The following is a 19,848-nucleotide window of genomic DNA, read 5'->3' as shown; positions in this document are numbered from 1 at the left end:
CAGGCATGCGAGCTTCAAAGAGACAAAAGGCAACAGGACTTTATACTGAGCAGGTACGTCAAATATATATATTTAACAGGCTATGGGAGTCATATCGTGCAATTGTGCTTTCTCTTTCCCATCCGGTCATGGCTGGGAACTCAGTTTTAAGGGGCTTGTGGGGCCCCCTTGTTCCAGAGGGGTCCATTCAGTTAGCAGAGGGCTTAGGATTTTTTTAGTTCACAAAAGAAACGCACAAAACACCAAGAAAATCTCAACACTTCGTCTGAAGAAGACTTTATTTAATGGAGAAATAACCACATTGTCAGATGGGAATTCTCAACATGGTACTAGTATTATATCTTGGCAAATCTAGGGAGTCCCAAACAAATCTCGGGCAATCTTTGCTATTTGGAGATAATCTACTACAGAAATCAGCCCGAGGGTTTAAAGTTCTTCACGATGTGTGTGAAAACGCTTCGCTAAGGCTCCGGACGGAGAAGCCGCAGCCGGAGATCCCACGGTGTCACCGGCGGCCTCCACCCCTACGGCGCCCACCGCCGCCGCGGAAAGCTCGCGAGACCGGAAGAGCCGCCTCTGCGCCCGCCCCCGTCTATGGCGTAGGCTGGGCGTTTCCGTTCCGCGGCCGCGCGGACGCTCTGCCCTCCCCGCCAGCGCCGCAGTGCGCTGTAGGGCTACAGCTTCAGCGGCGTCTGCCGCCCTGGTTCCTCAGCACCCTCCGGCCGGGCTGCGAAGCCTGGCAAAAAAGGTCGTTTCTCTGCAGTTTCCAGTAAGTGACTGTACCAGCCGGGGCTATGGCTGTAAAGAGTGTGAGAGCAAACCGGTAGAGGCCGCGCCACCGTTTCCCCCACACTTTACTCTTCTTCAGGTCCCTCTGTGTCCCTCACCAGCCTCTTGGTCACTCCCTGGACAGTCCTCCCCCGCCCTCCCCCACCCCGCTAATGAGGCTGCTCCCAGGCTCACAGTTTCCTCAAATTGTGTCTTTAATTATAAGCGCTGATCTCTAGCGGCCGTCGACTTGGCCTACTCTAGAGGGTGTGTTCTTGGTCTGTGCTCAGCTCTTCTGCCTTCGTGATGGGCTCCTGCAGATCAACACCGTGAAAATGTGACTGCTTCCGCCACCGCTTCTTCCCCCTAGTCTCTTTGGGAGTACACCCTCTGTTTCAAAATCTCACCCCCTAATAAAAATCTCTATCACGGACCATCCCCCTTAGTGCCCCTTTCCTCCCTTCCTAACCTCCCCTCTTCTTCATAACAAAAGAGTGCCTAAAGAGTAAGGCACTGACCTAAGCGCTTTACACGCATTTTATTTAATCTTCGAGTAGATACAAATGAGAAACTTGAGGTGCAGAGAAGTTAATTTGCCCAAAGTGATAGAGCTTGGATGTGGTAGAGTTGAAATTTGAATCTGTTGTGTAGTTGACTCTAAACTTGGCCCCGTTACCACTCTTTTTCCCAAATACTTGGGCATCCCCTCTTTTTAGTTTCTTCTCCTGGGGAATTTTCTTTTTTCTGAATGCTGTCTAAAATGTCCCTGCTTATAGAAGTTTGGCCTCTGCCTGAGAACCATCTTCTCAGAGCTTTCATCACACAGACCCTTGAGGTGTTCATTTTTATCAAGTATCTAAGCTCTGAGCTTAGTAATATTTTGTATCTCCAAAATGTGCTTAGCCTCCTTAAAAAAGTACCCCACTGACCAGCTCCCTTCGCCAACCTCAGTATGAGCTTCATTATCATCACTGTTAACAGCAAACATTTGAGTAACTAGTTTACATAAGATAATTGGGATTTCCAAGAAATCTGAGGTTAAGTTGCTGACCTGAAGGAGAAACATGGCATTTATTCCTAAAAAGACCACATAAAAGAGCAGATAAGTGCCATCTCAGTAGCACAGAAAACAAATTCTACAAGAGTAACTTTGGACAAATTAGTTAACTACTAGACTTATTTTTTCATCTGTAAAATGTTAAGGTTAGGCTAGATCTCTAAAAGATTGTAAATCTAAATTCAGGGAGAGGAAAATGATCACTCTACTGAAGTGGGAACTGTTGAGGGGGTTGGAGGATATAGTATGTTCTTAATATAGAGACAAGGATTAGGCTGACGTATTCACTGGACATAATTTTCTCATTTGGAATATTTGGTGAAAACTGTAGACTTTGCTCTGGAAGTAAAATTCATATCCATACAACATTTTATAATCAATTTTAGGAGATTAATGATTTCTCTTTCCAAACTTACATGTTGGAAACCACTAATTTAGGGAGACACAATGAACTATGATTCAAAAGACAGAACTAAGCCAGATGTGGAGGGCCTTTATTTTGTAGGCCATGTAGAGCTATTGGAGTTCTAAAAAAATAAATCTGGCAGCAGTGTGATGATTGAATTAAAGTGGTAAAAAGCAATGAGACTATTTAGGTGTTAGGTGGTATAGTTTAGGTAGGAGACTATGCCAAGAAGTATTGGGAATGAGGGGAAATTACAAGAAATATTGGCAAGGACAAATCAAAAGGACTTGGTATTTGACTGGATATGGAGTTGAAAGACATGAAGAAATGACAACAGTTTGAGGTGAAGTTATGCCCTAGCTCTACTTTGTCTTCAGTTTTTTATTGTTCTAGGTAATTCCTATAGTATACATGTTCTAGGAGGGGATATCACTATTGACCCAACAGACATTAAAAAATAATTTGATGACTTGGGTGAAACTGACCAAAAGCAAAACTACCAAAACTCACTCAAGAGAAACAGGTAAGCTGAATAGTTCCATGGCTGTTAAAGAAATAGAATTTGTGTTAAAAAAAAAAAAAAAAAGAAAGAAAGAAAGAAAAACTTCGGGCCCAGGTAGTTTCACCAGCTAATTTTCCCCAAACATTTAAGGACAAAGTAATACCAGTTCTACACAAACTCTTCCAGAAGATAGAAAAGGAAGGAAAACTTCTCAACTCACTTTATGAAACCAGTGTTAGTTATCCTGATACTAAAATCAGATAAAGACAATACAAAAACAAAACTACAAATTAAAACCCCTCGTGAACAAAGGTGCACACATCCCCCCAAAATATTAGCAAATTGAATCCAGCAATATGTTAAATAATGCATTATGACCAACAGTCATTTATTCCAGGAATTCAAGGCTAGTTCAATATTTGAAAACCAATAAGTATAATCTACCATATTAACAAACTAAACAAGAAAAACTTCATGATCCTATTAATAGTTGTGAAAAATCACTTGACAAAATTCAGCATCCATTTATGATTTTTAAAGTTCAAACTAGTAATAGAAAGGAACCTAATAAAAGACAGCTATAAAACCTATAGCTATCATTACACTTAATGGTAAAAGACTGAATGTTCCCAAGATTGGGAATTTTTCTCACTATTCCTATTCACTATTTTACTAGAAGTCCTAGAAATTACAGTAAGGCAAGAAAAAGGAGGAAAAAAGGTGTTCTGATTGCAAAAGAAATAAAATTATCCATATTTGCAGATAATATAATTGTCTACATGGTAAATCTCAAGAAATCTACAGAAAAGCCTCTTAGCACTAAAAAGCGAATTTTAACAGGTTGCAGAATACAAGTTTAACATAAATCAGTCATATTTCTACACTAGAAGTGAGTAAGTAGAAACCAATCTGCTTCCCTCCCCTGTAAATGAAATACTTGGGTATAAATCAAATGAAACATGCAGGATTTGTACACTAAAAACTACAAAATGCTGATGAAAGAAGACCCATACTGTGTTCATGGGTTGCAAGATTCAATATCATTAAAATGTCAGTTCTCCCTAATTGATCTATGAATTTAAAGCAATTACAATCAAAATCCCAGCAGGATTTTCGTAGGTATGGATTAGTTGATTATAAAGTTTATGAGGAAAGGTAAGGGAACTAAATTAGTAAAACAATTTTGAAAATGAAGAGTGAAGTGAATGGATTCGCATGACCTGACTTTAAAACCACAAAACTCAACATAGGAGAAAATGTTTGTGACCTTGGGTTAGGCAAAGGATTCTTAGATACAACACCAAAAGCACTATGTATAAAGAGAAAAATTGATAAATTGAACTTCATGAAAATTAAAATATTTTACTATATGAAGGACACTGTAAAGAGAATGAAAGACAAGGCATATTGGGAGAAAATATTTGCAAATCACATACTTGGCAAAGGATTTATATCCAGAATGTATGAAGAATTTTTAAAACCTGGCAGAAGATAAAGAGAACTACAAAAAGTTTTGTGAGCAGTTCTCTAAAAACATAAAGCTTGGAACACATGAAGACTCTCAAAATTGGAAGAAGTTTTCAGAGATACTGCGATACTACACATCTGCTTCTGATGATGAGATGGTTTCTCTCAAGGACTGTTGCACCAGAATGAAGGAAAACGGGAAACGTTACTATATCACAGGTGAGACCAAGGACCAGATAACTCAGCCTTGGTGGAACATCTTTGGAAGCATGGCTTAGAAGTGGTCTATATGATCGAGCCAATCCATGAGTGCTGTGTCCAACAGCTGAAGGAATTTGAGGGAACCTTTGCTGTCAGTCACCAAAGAAGGCTTGGAACTTCCAGAAGATGAAGAAGAGAAAAAAAAAACAGGAAGAGAACAAAGTTTAAAAATCTCTGCAAAATCATGAAAGACATCTTGGAGAAAAAGTTGAAAAGGTGGTTGTGTCAAACTGGTGACGTCCCCATGCTGTATTGTCACAAGCACATATGGCTGGACAGCAAACATAGGAAGAATTATGAAAGCCCAAGCCCTAAGCGACAACTCGACAATAGGTTACATGGCAGTGAAGAAACACCTGAAGATAAACCCTGACCATTCCATTCAACATCCCACTGACAGAGCTGGACAGATCATCGAAGCAGAAAATATATAGAGAAACACTGGATTTACATGGGATGGTAGAACAAATGGAACAGACATTTACAGAACATTCTTTCAAAAACTACTGGATATACATTCTTTCCATCAGCACATGGGACATTCTCTAAGACTGATCATATCTTAGAGCACAAAACGTCTCAATAAATTCAAAAAAATTAAAATCATACCATGTATCTTCTCAGACCACAGTGGAGTAAAACTAGAAATCAATTCTAAGAGAAACACTCAAATCTACACAAAGTCATAGAAATTAAACAACATGCTGCTGAATGAGTATTGAGTCAACAATGAAACAAAGATGGAAACATATTCCTTCCTTAGTGTTGGCATATCTCAGTTAATGATACTGTTTTCTACCCAATTGCTCATGTCAAAAATCTAGAAGTCGTCCTTTATTTCTTCCTTTCTCTCATAGCCAATCCACCTGCAATTCCTGGTCATTCTGATTCTTGAATTCATCCTCTTTTTTCCATCTCTATCACTACTACTCTACTCCAGTGGTTATCAGTGGCATTGTTCTCAACAGTGATTGCCCTCCAAGGGACAATTGTCAGTGTCTGGAGCCATTGTGGGTTGTCACACTTAGAGGGTGCTATTGGCATCTAGTGGATTGAGGCCAGAGATATGGCTAAACATCCTAAAATGTATAGGAAAGCCCTTAAGAGAGAATAATCCAGCCCAAAATGTTAATAGTGCTGAGGTTGATCCCATTTCCATTTTCTTTGTCCCAAGAAACATCATTTTGCTTTTTAAATTCTCTAATAACTTGTCAATATTTTGGTTTTATAGACATGGATAAGAAGTCCACACACACAAGTGCTGAAGATGCCAGAGTTGACAGTTACAAAGGTAGGAGTTTATACTTGCTTTAAGGCCTTTTGGGTAATTTCAAGTACATTTTATAAATTAATATATTTGTTTCTCTTTCCTATGTTGCTAATATTTGGGAAAATAATTGTGTTCCATTTTGTATCTCTCTAAGATAAACACAAACAAAAGAGAAAAAAAAAGAGAAACCAGAAACATCACCGATGTCGACATAGATCAGGGGCATCTTATTCTTCAGATGATCGCGTGTTTCCTTCTTCTTCGTCATCTTCTTCAGGGAGCCAGACGGATTCGAGTACTGAAGGTATGTTTATCACCCTGTTAAGGTTTTTGCCTTTGTAAGTTAAGTGCTTTAGGAAAAAAATTTATTAAACCTTCATAATTTTTGTTTATTTAACTAATTTATATTGAGCATACCCACTATGTACCAGACATAATGGTACAGCATGGCATGGTCCCTTCAGCTAAGGACTTTTATTATACTGGGCAATAAATACAAGCAAATTGTTTATTACAATGCAAATAAGCGCTATGAGTTGGCATGCATATGTCAAGGGGACAAGGAAAGGCTTTGGAGAAGAAATGATATCTAAATTGAGAACTAGAGCATGAGTAGGCATTTTCTAGACAAAAGCAAAGAAGTGGAATTAGGGAAGATTTATTACAGGCTAAAGGAATTGCATGTGCTAACTACTATTGGCCTTTGGGTTTCTGATTCTTTTCAAGTAGTATGCTTATACTTCTTTTTTTAAATATCAAAAGTGTGAGAAGTCATATGCTTATACTTTTATTTCTTGATTTATTAACGGTGTAATCAGAGTTCCTGCTTGTAAACGAAGGAAACTGACTCTAGCGGATTTAAATGGGAAAGGAATTTATTGAAAGGACATTGAGTAACTCACAGAATTGCCAAGAAGCTTAGAGAATTAGTCTGTGAATATGGACAAGAACAAAGTGAAGCTTAGCAGCCAGACTGTAGCAATGTCATGCCACAGAGCTCAGTCCAGTTAAGGCACACTGCCACTGCTGCCACTTCTGAACCTGGATGCCCCAATTTGCATTGTCACCATCACTTGATGCCACTACTGTTATCACTGCCGCTGCTGCCTCTAGACATTCTGCCACCATTGCCAAAATGTCTCTACCGCTTTGTGATATTAGCTCCTGGGCAGTGATAGGCTGAGCCTGGATCACATACCATGTCCTAGCTGCAGAGGAAGCTGGGAAAGCAAGCATTGGCCTTTTCAGCATTGATGGCGGAAAGCACACAAGGAATATTCACTGAATATAGGAAGAAGAATCAGATACTGCTTTGTTTTCCCTCTTGTGCTATTGTTTTACAGGAACTGTGAGCTTTAGCTTTTGGGTAGTTTTACACTGGTGGTTATCTGTTGTGCTGATCCATGTATAATGCAATTCTGAGTATTTCCTGCAGGGCAGGTCTGGTTGTGACAAATTGCCTTAGTGTTTGCTTGTCTGGAAAAGTCTTCATTTCTCCTTCACACATGAAACTTAGTTTTGCAAGATAACAAAATTCTAGGCTGGCATTTGTTCTGTTTAAGAAGACTGAAGATGGGGCTCCAGTCCCTTCTGGCTTGTAAGGTCTCCACTGAGAAGTCTGCAGTTAGCCTAATGGGTTTTCCTTTGTAAGTTAACTTGATATTTTCACCTCACGGCTTGTAGGAGTTCCTCCTTCATAGTGACTTTGGCCAGTCTAATGAATATATGTCTTGGTGATTCCCGATTCCCTCTTTTTGCAATGAATCTCCCAGGTGTCCATTGAGTTTCTTGTATCTGGACGTCTAAATTTCTAACAAGACCAAGGAAGTTTTCCTCAATTATTCCCTCAGTTTTTCCAGACCTTGTGCTTTTTCTTCTTCACCCAAAAGTATGCCTATGATTCTTATATTTGGCTGTTTTACATAATCCCATATTTCTCATAGACTGTTCTTCTTGATTCTTTGCTCTTTATTTTTGACTGACTGGGTTAATTCAAAAGAGTTGTTTTCAAGCTCTGAAATTCTTTCTTCTGCTTGGTCTAGTCTAGTCTTAAAGCTTTCCACTGTATTTGTATTTCCTTAAGTGAATTTTTCATTTCCATAAGTTCTCTTTGCTTTTTTTTAAAAAATATGTTTATCTCTTTGGTACATTTTTCATTTATTTCCTGAATTGTTTTTCTGGTTCCTTTCATTTGGTTTTCCATTTTCTCTTGGATTTCATAGAGCTTCTTTACAATCTATATTTGGAATTCTTTATCTGTCATTTCAATATTGTCATTTTGGTTGGGATCCATTGCTAGAGAGCTGGTATGCTCCTTTGGGGATGTCCTTTCACTGTGAGTTTCATACTTGCAGAGTTCATATGTTGATTCCTTCTCATCTAGAGCTGCTGTCGCTTCTTGTTTTTGAATTTTCTTTAGTTTAGATGGGGCTTTTTTTTTAAATCCCCCTCACTCTTATGGGTGTTTCTGTAGCATATGTTGGGTAAGAGCCTTTGGCTTTGCTTGTGGGTACTTTGATGGGAGTCTAGGTTCTGGATGGATACCTTGGTTATAGATATCCTTAGTGTGGTGGTTTTCTCAGTTGCTAGTTATTTGTAGGCTGTAGCAGTCGTATACTAGGTGTGTGGGCAGATTCCCTTTCTCTTGTTGAGGGGGGATGATGGGAGGTCTTTGAAATCGTTTCTCTTTCCCCTGCCATTTGGTCTTCTTAACAGTATGAATTATACTGGGACACCCAGTTTAATCTCTGAGGTAGTGCTTGTGGGTAAGAATCAGCCACACCCTGTATGATGGAGTCAGTAAATATTATAATGGGCTGTATAAGTTGTCCTCCCTACTAGTAGGTAGTGCTTGGTGGAAAATCCCCACCTACCCTTTCCATGGGGCTCCAAGTTTCTCAGGGGTTGATCTCTGCTGATGTCTTGCTTCTCCTTGTTCTGCTCTGCATTTTCTTCCCATGAAATCTCTGGTAGGTTCTGGCACTTTTCCCTCAGAATCACACCTGAGCTTTGTTTTTTTTCATCTGAAACTTCTCCTTCCTTCTGAGACGATTTGGTGACCAATGTCCCTAGTCAGCCATCTTGTGGACAACTCTGGGGATCGAATTTCAACATGAGATTTGGAGGGGCCAAATATCCAAATCATATCAGTCTCCTTTTCCATTTTCTTCTTAAAATACTCAATTCATCCCTATAAAGTGTTTAATAGTTGCATTCATATAGTTCTTGCTAATAATTGTAAAAGTTTACGCTCTGTAGAACCCTAACTATAGTTTAGATTATAGTGGATCCAGGAATATTGTCCTCTAGATGGGTTCATAAGTGCCACATATTTATTATAATACTGGGATACAACTATAATTAAACAATTGTTATATGGTATTTGTTATCTTTCAGGATGTTTCCAATCAGCGTAATAAAGTTAATTAAACCATCAATCTTAAATATTCTAATTCTTCAAATTCTTTAATCAATAAATTTTTTTAAATGATAAAGCTGAAACTTCCAATTCTTTTTAAAACTTTTAGATGATACCAAAGGAAAAATTAAGAGAAAGAGAAGAGAGAAAAGGAATAAATGGAGAAAAGAAAGAAAGGTCAGTAATTGTGAATAATTTAAGAATAAGATTTGGCTATTAGAGGATACTGAACTTATTAATTAAGAAACACAAAATATACAAAGAATTTGAAGAGAGATAAGGCAAAGAATGGTTAACATGGTAGTTAACGTGGTGATACTAATCTAATAGTGTCCTCCTTTTCAAATACTACTCAGGACAGTATACAGACAGATAAAATCTTACAGTTCTTTAGATTCTTTTCAATTTTTATGTTAACATAGATAATAGAAATAGCATATGTGTTATGAAAAAAATGCAAATAATAGAGAGGTAAATAAATAAAAGGTTAACTGGCTCTGCACTCTTTTCTCTTTATTCCATTTCCCTGTGATTATGCCCCTTAAATATTTGGTATATATCCTTAGGTTCTTTGTCTATACTGATGGAAATAAATGAAATTGATATAAATAAATGTACATAGTTTTATGTACTATGTAATGCACATATATAGTTTTATGTTAGCAAAAATAGACTATCAGTTTGCTTTTCTAAATTTAATTTATTTAGTATAATACTTTATGCATATTTGGAGTAGAATTTACAATTTTATAACAGTGAGTTTGTTTATAATGTGGTATTTTTTCTTTTGTTTTACTGTTCTTTAATATCCTCAATAAAACTTTTACAATTTTATCAATTTATTTTTGAGTATCTCCTATTCTTACTATATTATAAGTGATATTTTCTAACCATTAGTTGCTGGTTAATAGATATTTAATAACTTTGTAAATCGATTTCGTATTCAGCCACATGTTAAAGTCTCTTGTTATCTCTAATAACTTGTATCAGTATCTGCTGATAATGGCAGCTTTGCTTTTTCTTTCTAATCTTTATACTTCTTTTGAATTATTAAATAAAATATAGGCTATCTAGTACAATAGAAGCACAAATAAAAGGTATTATTGTCTGTTTTAAAGGGAATGCTTCTAAAATGTTGCCATTAAGAGTGATGCTTGCTATAGATTTTCTGTAGAAACCATTTATTGAGTTTTTAAAAAGTTCCCTTCTTTTCCTGTTTTGATAAGAATTTTAAGATAAATAGCTATTGAATTTTAATAATTTTTGACATCTCCTGGTTATAAAGTTTCTGTCTTTTAGTCTATTATATGGTAAATTATGTTTATTATTTTTTTAACATAGCTTACTGGGATAAAGTCAGCATGGTTATGGTATATTATCTTTTTTAAATACATTACTGGATTTGTATTGCAAATATCTTCTTCAGGATTTTGCATCTATGTTCATAAGAAAAACCTGTAGTTTTTCTTTCTCATAAAAACCTCGTATGGTTGTGAGATCAGGATTATATAGGCCTTTTTATTCTGTTCTTTCAAGAGTGTTTATAGGACTGGAATTCTGTTTCTTGAAAAGTTGGTGATACTCACCTATAAAACCATTTGGGCCTGGTATTTTTGGTTTTGCTTTGTGAAAAGATTTTTAACTGTAAATTTAATTTCTCTAATGGTTACAAGACTATTCAGATAATAAAAATTCCCTCATGATTTAGTTTTGGTTAAACTATATTTTTCTGGGAATTAATCCATTTACCTAAGTTTTACTCCTTTTTTGACATAACATTACTCATACTATTATGTACTTCTTTTCTTTTGAATCTTTGCTGGGTCTATAATTATATCCACTTCTTTCCTTTTTTTCTTTCTTTCTTTTTTTTCTTTTTTTGAGACAGAGTGGGTAGAGTGCAGTGGCATCATCATAGCTCACTGTAACCTCAAACTCCTGGGCTCAAGCGATCCTCCTGCCTCAGCCTCCAGAGTAGCTGGAACTATAGGCACGCACCATGACACCCAACATTTTTCTCTTTTTAGTAGAGACAGGGATCTCACTTTTGCTCAGGCTGGACTCGAACTCCTGAGCTCAGGCAATCCTCCTGCCTTGGCCTCCCAAAGTGCTGCGATTATAAGCCCTTTCCTTTTTCTTAATCATAATAGAGACTGTCTTTTGTAGGTCTTTTTAAGAACCGAGTTTTGGCTTCATTGATTCTGTATGTTGCATCTCCTCCTATTTTCTCAAATGTCTGCTCTTATTTTTATTTTTTCCTTCTGTTTTCCTTTGGGTTTTAAAAATGGACAATGTTTAATTAATGTTTATTATAACAATAGTTGTGTTTATAGTCAGATTTCTCAGGGTAAATTTTGTATTTTTTGCTCCATCAGGCCCTTGTATAGTCAGTGTATAAAAAGGTAAGGACAGAGAACAAAATCCAGTTTTTTTGTCAAAATTCTGCTTTTAACCTTGATCTTGTCATCCTGTCTGCATCTTTATTTCTTTATTCAGCATATGAGACACCTGGACCAGAATTGAGAAGATGCTTATGCTATTAATATAAGTCTTACACCATTTTTCCTTCTTGATCATAAGATAAACTTCTGGCTGTTAATTCCCTCCTTTTACAGTATTCCATTGGTGATATCTAGGCTTTCTTTGAAGATAATATACAAATAAAAATTAAAAATCTGAATATACTTTGATTCATCCTGTTACAGTGGAAAGAAACTATAAGCCATAATGTACAATGATAGCGAACAAGAACACTGAGAGGAAATAATCTTTTTGCCACAAGTATTTTGAGAATTTAAAATAGTTTTTACCATCCTCAGTCAGATAAAGGAGAAAGGGCTAAATAATATTTATGTTTCAGGAAATTCAGTGGTATAGGTAAGAAAAAGCCTTAGGCTAATGGGCAAAATCTTACATTTAAGTGCATACTTGCTCAATTTCTTCTAATCATGATTACAGGACTTCTTTAAATGTTTGCCAAGTAAGGGCAAGAAGTTTTCTGAGTTAGTAAGCAATTTACTACCAAGAATGTGTTTAATAGTCCTGAATATAAGTTTTAACTTTGATAGCTACCAAATTTCTGCCATATGTTTGTTACAGAAAATTGTATTTGCTCATTTAAGCCATAAAATGAATTCACCTATATGAATGTGATACCATCCAGGGTCTAATTAGGAAAACAGAATTCATCTAATCAAGAAATTAAAAAGAGAACAACTAAAATACAACTCAAAGGAAAGTAGGAGAAAGGAAATAATAAAGATTAAAAATCTTAGTGACTTTTAAGAGACAGGAAAAATAGACTGTATATCCAAGAATTGGATTTTTGAAAAAATCCCAATAAACTGGTCAAAACTTTGATGAATCTACTAAAAAAATAAATAGGTACAAAAGTGAAAAGGGGATATATCAACATATCTTAAAGATCCATATCTTTAAGAACTTACAGAGAATAATATGAACAACTCTGTCATAATGTATGGGTATGAATCTCTATCCTAGTAGTGAAAGAAACACAACTTTATTTTTCCATAATTCATTTTATTTTCTTTTTGAAGCTTTTGTTCATTAGTGGGGAATGGAAACCTGATCTCAGTCAGTTTGGAGTTTCTTACTTTGGGTGTAATTTTGAGGTGGGAGTGGGGTAGGGGTAGTCTCTGTGTTACCAAGAGTAGGTAGGGAGAAGGTACACATACTCACCTAGTCCTCAGTATTATCTGTTCATGCAGGTACCTTCTGAGATGTCCATGATCCAGTCTGGTCCTCAGTCACTGATCCACACCATTTGTCACTAAGATGGCTTCGTTCCTGTCTGCCTGGTACCTTCAGGTATGGTGGTACTCTCTCTCTTTTATTCTGTATCACCTGTAGGGGTGTGTGCATAATTCTGCTCCTTCTCTACCATGCTTAAGTACTAAATGCAAGATTATTTAGAGCCTGGTCAGCATAATCTCATCTCCCAGTCATTTCTTCTCTGGTTTCATGTTACTACCCTAAGGTTCAGAATTCAACCCTTCTCCTCCCCCCACCTCAGAGCCCTCATACTTGTATGGACATTTACTGCTTCCCTGGTACTCTATGAAACAGGGTACAGGACCCATTTTTTTAAGGATGTATCAATATCTATAACTCATCACTTTCCCACCATATCTTCTTCCTCAGTCTGTAGAAATTTCTTTCTGGCTTTTTACAGCTTGGGGTAGGGCTATGGGGAGATGAGAAAGCCCAGTTGTTTTTAGTTAATGTTTCTTCCAAATATTTAATCTATACATGGAACATTCTCTGTTCCTCTAAAAGCTAAAGTTTTAGAAATGAAGTCCTAGAAGATTTTTTTTTTCCTGTTTTCTAGTCTGGTTTATCCCTCCCCCAATGCAATGAGCTCACTACTGATCCTAAAAGGCCCTATAGCCCAGTAGACAAATGTGCAGAAGGTATGATCAGACAACTCACAAAAAGAAAAATACAAGTAGCTCTTAAATTTATATAAAAATGCTTAAATTATTCATGATAAGAGAAATGCAGACTTAAATTAATTGGAGATACCATTTTTCACCTATCAGATAAAAGATTCAAAAGTTTGTTGTCATACCATGTTGGTAAAGATTTGGGGAAATAGGTAGTCTCTTTGCTGGTGAGGAAAAAAATTGACTTAGCCTTAGTGGAGGGCAATTTGACAGTATCTATTAAAATTAGAAATACACATAATCCTTAGTCCTCAATTTCACTTCTAATAATTTATTCTAAGGATATTTTCACAAACCTGTAACATAACACAATTACATGTCATTTGTAGCAATATTGTTTGTAAAATATTGGAAACAACACAAATGTCTGTCTACAGTAGACTGATAAATTCTGAAATCTGTATACAATGGACTACATTGCAGTCATAAAAAATATTAAGGAATCCTTTGCTTACTGATTAGGAATGGCCTTCAAGTTATATTCACTTAGAATGGCTTATAAAATATGTTACCATTTATGGAAAATAGTGATGGTGAAGGAAAGAACATATATGCCTATTAGTCTATAAATGCATACAACTATCTTTGGAAAGATACGCAGAAAATTTTTAAGATCTATTCTTACCTTTGGGAAATGTTATGGATTGAATGTACTCCCTCCAAATTCATATGTTGAAGTCCTGACCCCCCAATGTGATGGTATTAGGAGGTGGGGCCTTTGGGAGGTAATTAGGGTTTAGATGAAGTCTTGAGGGTGGAGAAATAGTGGAATTAGTGGAATGATGCCCTTCCACTAATGGTGGAATTAGTGCCCTTATAAGAAGAGAAAGAGACATGAGAGCTTCCTTTCTCTACCCTGTGAGGATACTGTGAGAAGAGGTGTTCTACAGGCCAGAAAGTGGGCCCTCACCAGACACTGAATCTGCTGACACCTTAATCTTGGACTTCCAAGCCTCTAGAACTGTGAGAAATAAATATCTGCTGTTTAAGCCACCCAGTCGTGGTATTTTGTTATAGCAGCCCTAAGCGACTAAGGGAAAATTTAGGTGTCTGGTTGACGGGTAAAAAGGAGACTTTTTACTTTTTAAATTTTAGACCATGTAAATATAGTCACTATTCAAAAATAAGTAAGGTCTACGTGTCTTTACTTTATTGAAGCAATCTTTAATATTTTTTAGAACAAAAGGTGAAACATCAAGAAAAAGAAAGAGAGGAAAAAAAGGAAGAAACGACCACATACGTCACCTTTTCAAGGTATCGTGTATTTCATGTTTATGAAGTTTATTCTGCAGTACTTTGGGTAGTTGTTTTACATTTTTACTGGTTTAACAAGATTATAATGTCCAACATGTTCAGGAAAACATTACATGTATAATTTTGCTTGTTGGTTATATAAATGTATAGATACTTTAAAATTTAGGTATATATCATCATCTCTTGAATATTTGTATCAAGAATAGTAGTGCAGGCCGGGCGCGGTGGCTCACGCCTGTAATCCTAGCACTCTGGGAGGCCGAGGCGGGTGGATCGCTCAAGGTCAGGAGTTCGAGACCAGCCTGAACAAGAGCGAGACCCCGTCTCTACTAAAAATAGAAAGAAATTATCTGGCCAACTAAAATATATATAGAAAAAATTAGCCGGGCATGGTGGCGCACGCCTGTAGTCCCAGCTACTTGGGAGGCTGAGGCGGTAGGATCGCTTAAGCCCAGGAGTTTGAGGTTGCTGTGAGCTAGGCTGACGCCACAGCACTCACTCTAGCCCAGGCAACAAAGCGAGACTCTGTCTCAAAAAAAAAAAAAAAAAAAGAGAATAGTAGTGCAGACCCACATACTTCAAAACATTAAAAAATGCCAATTGGATTCTTTTTATCTCTGGACACTGAGAAAGACGACATTCAGTGAACAAGCACCTTCTGTCACATTTTATTTTTGAAAATATGTATTAACATAGTTTCATATGATGTTCTTGGAGTCATTTAGTGTAATTAAAATACAGAATTACAGTGTCCTTAGAAAAAGAATCTATTGAAAATAAAATATCCTATGACTTTGAAAATAAATATGATCAAAATGACAAAGTTAGTTTTCATCTTATCTTCTATCTTGTGTGGAATAGTTAGTGCTCTATCTACCCTTCCAAATCAGGTGCTTACAAATATGTTTAGAAATTAACTTTAACTTGCTAAATGTGATTCCGAACTTGAACACTTATATCTGTATTTGTGACTATGTTTTTTTTTTTTATTTGCGCACACTTTTCTGTGGGCTCCAAGAAAGCAGAAAATTCTGGAAAGTGAATACTGCCATAAGGGTACAATTTCATGGATATCCAGAACAATGGTTATTCTGTTTCACATTGGTAGATCATGTAGGTCTCCCCAAAGGAGATGATGGTGTTTAGTCAAACCTTAAAGATGAGTAAATTATACTAGGCAGGAAAAAGAGGGTTTAAATATAAAGGGTCTATTTCCTAGGAAAAGGGGAATAAGGTTGTTAGAGTATTTGTAAAGTTAAGTAGAGTCACCCCTTGAATGGTACAGACAATTGAGGTTTGAACTTCAGGAGTCCACCTATGTGCAGATTTTTTTCAGCAAATGCAGATTGAAAATGCAGTATTCTCACTCTCATCACTTCCCTACCATCTACCAGCACACACGCATTCAGTTAGTGACGGTTCCTATAGGTTACTCTCTTGAGAGCTCATTTGGAGTTCTAACAGGGGAGCACAACTACTTGTATATCCCTGAGCGAAGAACAGTCCTCCTCTATTGCATGAGGTCGTGTTCTTCAACCAAGTGTGCAGCTTCAGGAAGGACACACATGGAGCAGTGAAGGAAGAAGGGGACACCCGCCTAGCCAGCCAGCCAGGTCAGCTGAATCAACCCTAGCGATCAGTGGGGTGACAGATGTCGCAGCCAGATAGCCCTCACATCTGGTTACTGTCTTGAAACTTCTTCCTTCCTTCTTAGCCTACAAAGACTGAGAAGTAAATCTTTAAATTCCTAACCTCCCTTGCAGCTAGGAATAGCCATTTGGCACAATTCTGGCCAGCAATAAAAGGCAAATATTATAATCTTAGAAACATAATTCTAAGGTTAGAATTAAATAGATTTAAATTAGAATGAAATAGATTGGGGAGCACATGGCAAAGTTTTATTTAACTCAGTGAGGGAACCAGCAGGATGAAAAAGCTAGTTCAAATGATAATATTAAAAATGTGGTTATTGTTGTTTTTTATAATGAATGGGTTAAAAAAAAGGAATGCATAGATAAGATTGCTAAATTAGATACAAAACTATTCTACAGGGCAATAAAGCCGTAATCTTTTAAAGTTATCCTTTCTACTGAACAGAGAAGAAAATCATAGCACTTCATCCATTTCATTTAAGTTAGCCTCTAGCTGTAGAGTTGTTTGTTATGTACATGTGTGAGCTCCAAGCCAGAGTAAATACTCTGTCCATCAAAATTATTTTCCCTGGAGAATTAGATGATAATTAGATGATTGCCAGGTAGCCTCTTTAAACCATGCTTGAGTATGAGATTAAAAGGTCATCAGCCATCACTTAACCTTATTTCCAAGTTCTGAATATTCTCCTTAATAATTGTAATAATGAGTATTCTGAACTATACTCAGAGGTAAAGCTTCTTCCCTTCCCAGCTTCAGTCAAGGCATCTGCAGTGGCAGAGATCTCTTCTCCTTTCCCATTGCACCATACAAGGCTAAATGGGTACAAGAACAAAGTCTATCCCTCTGCCCGGCTGTGGTTGGGGTCTAGAAATCCAGGCAGCAGAGTGCCTCAGATGGCATCACATACCATTGGGTGATGTTACTGTGCTGAAGAACAAGTATGCCATATACTAAACACGATACTGTAATGTTTTATTGGTTTTTGGAAGAAAAAGAAAACTGTAGTAAAGAATGAATAAAATTTAAAAATTTTAAAAGAGCAAAAAGACAATAGGAATTAACATTTAATACATACAAATATTGTAATCCCAGCACTTTGGGAGGCAGAGGCGGGAGGATCACTTGAGCCCAGGCGTTCAAGACTAGCCTGAGCAACATAGTAAGACCTCATCTCTACAAAAAATAAAAATATTAGCCGGACGTGATGGCACACACCTGTAGTCCCAGCTACTTGGAAGACTGAGGCAGGAGGATGACTTGAGCCCAGGAGTTCAAAGTTGCAGTGACCAGCCTGGGTGACAGAGCCAGACCCTATCTCTGGGGAAAAAAAGAGAAAAATGTACAAAGTACTGTATTCCATTATAAACTGTTGTACCTCACTAAAATATGTCCTAATTAGACAGTCAAAGATAACTGTAAAATTTTACCTGGTAATTGGCATTGGATTTTATCTTTGTAGAATTAGAAACTCACTAATAAGCCTTACCTCTCACAAAATTTATTTAGAACTAATACTAAACACTTAGTTGACTTGAAACAATTTAAGATCATATATTGCTAAACATTCCAACCTTCAAAATAAATATACAATATTTGCAAATCCGGGAAATTTACTATCAGTTATTTCCATTACCATTCATTTCTATTCATTCTTTTAAACATTTTTTTTAAAATTTCAACATGTTAAGGGGTATTTCTATTTATTCTTTATAAATCCTTATTTGTGTTTCTTTTTTCCCATAGAATAACCTCTTATCATTTGAAATTTAGATTTTCATAATTGAAGTTTTTTTTTCTCCCATTTTTTAGGGCACAGGTAATGGAGTTGCTGAAATAAAGCCACTGCGTATAAAATGTTTATTTAATCTGATGATAAAACTTGATGATTAATAATATTAACATTTTAATGACTACATGTTTAGAGTTTGAAGTAAAGCTTCAGTGTTACAGCTTACTTTTCATCTAAATATAATGATGTCCAAAATTTGTTTTCTACTGACAATTATTAAGAAAAGTGTAGGTATATATACTAAGGCAAGTAGCAAATCTCTGCTAATCAATTCTGCTTTTTTGTCTACAGAGGGGCTGAAACCAGGCTGAAATTTTTGATTTCCAAAACTCAGCCTTTTTGGTGTAAGGTTGCCAAGCAAGGATGCAGAACCCAGTACTGTGAAACCTATAAAAACATTGAAGAGTTCAGGGAATTGGTGGACTCACGAAATCAATCTTCACATCCTCTGTTACCACACAATAAAGTTTGGAAATCATATTTTGGTTTTGAAGGCCCACATCCAATGCTTGAGAGCCTGAAGTCCAAGCCAGTCCTGGCAATCCTAGGGTGCTTAGCCCAAATTCAAATATTTTATAGGGAAGGAGGAGAATGAGTCTGCTTTCTTGAATATTATGCCTGATAATTACATATAAAATAATTTCATCATATTTTACCAAAATTAATCTACACAAAGCAGAAGACTTAAAGATGGCATAAAAAAGGTAAAGACTTATCTGTGTGCTTCTTGTTTAGTTTTTCTTCCCAAGTTTTTTTCCATTTTTCAATAATAGCCCCTTCTTTCAATGAGTATTACAGGTTTTCATAATCTCAAATAATATTTGGAGCAAATAATATTTTGGAGCATGATGTAATCTTCCATTACTCTTATTTTAGATACATTGGTTATGAGTTTCCAACTAAAAATTTTCACTCTAAAAATGATCACAGTGTTTTATAAAATAAGAAAGTAGGTAGCAGTACTCCAGGTTGGTCTTTTTTGTTGCCTCTGATAGTTTTACGTATCCTTGGGATTTTTGCTCTTTAGGTTTATAGGTGAATGTGTATCCAGTCTAACCTACCTGACCATGTACTTTATAGTTGCCTTTAAAACTAGCTCCTATTAGAAGTAAATGATGGAAGAGAGTGCTGGGTTGATTTTTTTTAAATTAGAAATTGAGGTACTGTTATGTTGTTATTGAGGCAAACAGCTTAAAAATATCTTGAGTACTATTCTGTGCTGAAGTTAGAGTTAAATATGTTGTTCCTAGTACCTTAACGTGGTATTATTGCTGAACATAATTCCTTAAAGGGTTTTTCCCCCCAGGAATACAAAGCAAAATTACAATAAGATCTTTGTATTTGATTACAGAGATGTTTAGCACATGACAATACATCATTTCCCCCATATATCATCTTGGAACACGCTCTCCCTCAGAACCCAGCCACCATGCTGTGAAAAGCTCAAGTCACATGGACAGGGCATATGGCTGGGAGGAGACATCTGTGTGGGTCAAGTTGGGGTATCACCCTCAGCTAAGCAAGTGTGTGTTCTTAGATA

General features: G+C 36.5%; 1 long non-coding RNA gene and 1 pseudogene across 1 annotated transcript; both read left to right on the top strand.

Annotated features, from left to right (window-relative positions):
- The first annotated feature begins 682 nt into the window (after positions 1-682).
- Positions 683-18,835, top strand: LOC138375777 (uncharacterized). Its single transcript, XR_011231557.1, has 7 exons — positions 683-769; positions 5,693-5,752; positions 5,886-6,035; positions 9,259-9,326; positions 12,878-12,977; positions 14,791-14,866; positions 18,600-18,835. It is a non-coding gene; the product is annotated as an uncharacterized lncRNA (long non-coding RNA).
- LOC138375854 (heat shock protein HSP 90-alpha pseudogene) lies at positions 795-4,895 on the top strand (annotated as a pseudogene).
- Positions 18,836-19,848: the final 1,013 nt, after the last annotated feature.

The sequence above is a fragment of the Eulemur rufifrons genome, chromosome 27, assembly GCF_041146395.1.
Source record: "Eulemur rufifrons isolate Redbay chromosome 27, OSU_ERuf_1, whole genome shotgun sequence".
NCBI lineage: Eukaryota > Metazoa > Chordata > Mammalia > Primates > Lemuridae > Eulemur > Eulemur rufifrons.
This window is presented reverse-complemented; position numbering and strand designations above follow the sequence as displayed.